Source organism: Rhincodon typus, chromosome 50 (assembly GCF_021869965.1).
Source record: "Rhincodon typus isolate 14 chromosome 50, sRhiTyp1.1, whole genome shotgun sequence".
Lineage (NCBI taxonomy): Eukaryota > Metazoa > Chordata > Chondrichthyes > Orectolobiformes > Rhincodontidae > Rhincodon > Rhincodon typus.
This window is the reverse complement of record NC_063381.1, coordinates 1,085,180-1,089,713: the sequence shown is the minus strand read 5'-3', so window position 1 is coordinate 1,089,713 and position 4,534 is coordinate 1,085,180. Positions and strand designations below refer to the sequence as shown.

At 55.5% G+C, this 4,534-nt stretch overlaps 1 long non-coding RNA gene across 1 annotated transcript; it reads left to right on the top strand.

Moving 5' to 3' along the window:
- Nucleotides 1-430: 430 nt before the first annotated feature.
- On the top strand, nt 431-4,305 carry LOC125488112. The gene is made up of 3 exons (XR_007266219.1): nt 431-516; nt 2,843-2,885; nt 4,242-4,305. It is a non-coding gene; the product is annotated as an uncharacterized LOC125488112 (long non-coding RNA).
- The last annotated feature ends 229 nt before the right edge of the window (nt 4,306-4,534 follow it).

Here is a 4,534-nt window from a genome sequence, read left to right as displayed (position 1 = left end):
CTCTCTCTCTCTCACACTCTCTCTCTCTCACGCACACACTGACACTCTCTCTCTCTCTCTCACGCGCTCTCACTCACTCACTCGCACATCTGTAGATCACCATTGAGTGCACATACACACACCAGTAGCTCCCTATTGGATCGCTGATAGAAACTCATCAGTAGATCCTATTGGAATCTCCCCCTGCTAGTAGCTTCCCATCAGGATCCCATGCCTACGCTCGGTGTTGTGTGAGTGAGGGGAGGGATACGTGCCTGTGATGGAATCAGTTGGGAAGAGGATGTGTTGCGTACTGACACCAGTGGGAGAGTGGGTGGATCTCCAATGCCGCGTGAGCCACCCGATCCCGCAAGGTTCGAGCTCTCTCTGATCCCAGTCCCGTTTACTTCTCCCCAACCCTGTCACCTCTCAGCAGGCTGGACCGCTGCGGAGCTGCTGGGCCTATGGAGGAGGTGCACTGTCACAGAGCCTGTCGATTACAGAGCGAGGCGTCAGCAGGAAGCCGCTGAGATGGAGGTAGCTTTTCACCCTGCACGGACAACAGGACAGTGTGTGACTGTCTGTGCGCGTGTGTGTCTGTGCGTGCACGTGTGACTGTCTGCGCGCGTGACTGTGTGCCCGTGTGCCTGTCTGTGTGCGTGGGTGAGTCCAGAACTAGAGGGGCAAAGGTTTAAGGCGAGATGAGTAAAGATTTAAAAGGGAGCTGAGGGGTAACATTTTCACACAGAGGGTGGTGCGGGTATGGAACGAGCTGCCAGAGGAAGTGGTGGGGGCTGGTACAGTTACTACATTTAAAAGGCATCTGAAAGGGGATATGAGTAGGAAGGACTTTCTTTTTTGGGGGGAGGGGAGTTGTGTATCCGGGAGACGAAGCAGGGTTTCCACGGGAATAACTTGGGAATGGGAAAAGTCATCTGGATGGTTACATGAACAGGAAGGGTTTAGAGGGATAGGGGCCAAATGCTGGAACCAGATTAATTTAGGATACCTGCGTCAGCACGGATGAGTCGGGCCGAAGGGTCTGTTTCCACGCTGTATATAACCCAGACCCTTGCTACCCTCCTTCCCAATTCCCTCGGTTTTAGAGGTGACGGTGCTCCCTCGGACACGGGGAAGAGGAGCTGACTGATGGGGAGGGGGATGGATTCAGCTGACCTCCCTTCCCCATCCCCTTCTCAACGTAGCTCACTCCCGACTGAGTGTGTCTGGCCTGACCCCCACAAAATGTACCTCACTGTCACCAGTGGGATACGATATATCCTGGGAAGGGGTGGGGTGGAGGGAGGGAGTGGTGGGGGGTGTGGTGTCCGCAAAATCACGGTTTGACTTCCCTCAGCGGGCAGGGGTGGGGGTGGTTAGTGAAACGGCACTTCCCGAACCCTACCCCCACACACATTCCCGTCTCACTCGCCCCCCCGCCCCGTCTCGCTCCCCACCCCGTCATTTTCTCACACCTGTTTTGCCCGTCCCTGTGTGTACCATGTGGTGAAAGCGCGGCGGAGGGAGGTGCGCGTTGGCGTGGCCGCTCCCCCTGGGCGCGAACTTAAAAACCCAGAAAGGGAAACCGAAACGCAGCGGGTAAAGGCGGAGAAATGGAGAGGGGAAGAAAACAAAAACAAAAAACAGCCCCTTTTTACAACCCGCTCTGTCACGGGGTCCGGTGGCTGGGCCCTTTCGCTGCTCTTCGGTGCCATCCCACCCCTACCAGTGCCCCCCCCCCTTAACCCGCTGATGCCCTCCTCACCGTGAGTCCTCACCAACACAGGCGCCACGGGCCCAGGTTTCGGGGACCCACCTCGCCGGCCCCCAGACACCGACCCCCCCACCCCCCAGCGCCCACCGACACGGCTCCGCGCTGCTGGGCCCACTCGCTGAGAGCGAGTTCCTTGCCAAGAGGGGAGTGAAACCGAACGAGAGAGAGAGAGAAAAAGAAACGAGAGAAGGAGACAGAGCAGGCGACCCCCAGGCTGTGGCGGCAACTGGGGCCAGGTTGAGGGTGGGAGGTGGGGGAATTCTGGAGGAGGTGGTGAGATTTACAACGGGGCGGACCTGACGGATGGGGAATGTTTTTTATTTTTCAAAAAAAAAACAAAATCAACACCTTTGTTGCTTGGCGAGCTTCTCCACGACTCAAGACTGTGTTTCCTGCTCAACTCAATCCACCCCTGTCATCACTGGGGGTATTCGAAGCACAAATATCTATCCCCCCCATCCCCACCACTCCAACTTTCAAACCTGGGTGTTTGCTCCGGCGAGAGCTTGTTGGAGAATCCCCTACAGCTTGGAAGCAGGCCGTTCGGCCCATTGAGTCCACGCTGACCCGCTGAAGGACGTCCTACCCAGAGCCCCTCCCTCCCCCCAGTCCTATCCCCGTAGCCCTGTATTCCCCACGCTAACCCACCCTAACCCGCACATCCCTGGGCACTATGGGTAATTTCCCATGGCTAACCCGCACATCCCTGGGCACTATGGGTAATTTCCCATGGCTAACCCACCCTAACCCGCACATCCCTGAACACTATGGGCAGTGTAACATGGGCAATCCACCGTAACCTGCACATCTTTGGACTGTGGGAGGAAACCGGAGCACCCGGAGGAAACCCACACAGACACTGGGAGAATGTGCAAACTCCACACAGACAGTCGCCCGAGGGTGGGATTGAACCCGGGTCCCTGGCGCCGTGAGGGAGCCGCGTAACCGCCCAGCCACCGTGCTGCCCTGTTGCTTAGCTTGCTGTCCCATTTCTCACCCAGGTTTCCTCAGCCCCATGCCCATAATAGCCATCCTGCGGGACAACTTTGTACATGCGTTGGGACTTTCACTGCACTTGTGTCTTGGCAGGTTCTGCGGAAGGCCCTGGAGCCCAGTATTGATCAGCTGGCAGGTGAGTGCTGTCCTATCACCGAGTCACAGAGCCGTACAGCATGGAAACAGAACCCTTCGGCCCAACTCGTCTGTGCCTACCCAGATATCCTAAATTCATCTAGTCCCATTTTCCAGCATTTGGCCCATATTCCCCCAAACCCTTCCTATCCATGTCCCCATCCAGATGCCTTTTAAATGCTGTAACTGTACCAGCCCCCACCCACTTCCTCTGGCAGCTCGTTCCACACACGCACCACCCTCTGTGTGAAAAAGTTACCCCTTTTACATCATTCCCCTCTCACCTTAAACCTATGCCCCTCTAGTTTTGGACTCCCCTACCCCGGGGGAAAAGACCTTGGCAATTCACCCTATCCATGCCCCTCATGATTTTATAAACCTCTATAAGGTCACCCCCTCAGCCTCCGATGGTCCAGGGAAAACAGCCCCAGCCTCTCCCTGTAGCTCAAACCCTCCGACATCCTGGTAAATCTTTTCTGAACCCATTCAAGTTTCACGACATCCTTCCTACAGCAGGATATGCCCCCATTGCCTAGTCAATTCTTTATTCTACCAAATGGCTGTGACTGGATGGGTGTTGTCTGCCCCAGTTGGGGCCTGGCATGGACATTTCAAGGGCGCATGTTATCAGACTTCACAGAGTCACGCCGCATGGAAATGGACCCTTCGGCCCAACCAGTCCGTGCCGACCCTAATCCCAAACTAAACCAGTCCCACACCTGCCTGCCCCTGGCCCCATATCCCTCCAAACCTTTCCTATCCATGTACTTATCCAAATGTCTTTTAAACATTGTAACTGTACCCACATCCACCACTTCCTCTGGAAGCTCATCCCACACACGCACCACCCTCTGTGTAAGAAAACAAAATTTCCCCTCGGGTCTTTTTTAAATCGTTCTCCTCTCATCTTAAGAGCATGCCCCCTAGTCTTAACATCTCTCATGTTAGAGGCAAGACACCTGCCATTCACCTTATCTGTACCCTTCATGATTTTATAAACAACCCTTCCACCTCCTACGCTCCAGTTAAAGAAGTCCCAGCCTCTCCCTGCAGCCCGTTACTTGCTAGGGATAGGAGAACGTAGAGGGAGCTTTACTCTGTGACTAACCCAGTGCTGTCCCTGTCCTGGGAGTGTTTGGGGAACAGTGTAGAGGGATCTTTACTCTGTATCTAACCCCGTGCAGTCCCTGTCCCTGGGAGTGTTTGATGGGGGGGGGACAGTGTAGAGGGAGCTTTACTCTGTATCTAACCCCGTGCAGTCCCTGTCCCTGGGAGTGTTTGATGGGGGGGGACAGTGTAGAGGGAGCTTTACCCTGTATCTCTGAGCTAATGTGGCCCCGCTATGTTTTCGCCTCAGTCTCGGTGGAGGAGTTGGAGCCTGAAATCTCTCGGATTCTGATCAAAACCCCGGAGGAGATCGGGTAAGTGCGGAGACCCCTGGGGGAGCTGCCTTCTGTCTCCGTCACACTCGGCAGGAAGGGCCCCGATCACACTGAGTGCCGGGGAAAGAGGGGGGGTGCCACGGATAGGACACGGGGGCAGAGGGAAGTGCACAATGTCGGCGTTGACTATGCCACCCCCTGGGTACCTGGCTAATGGGACCCGGAGTTTAAGGTGGAAAGAAGTCAAGGCATAACTTAACGTATGACC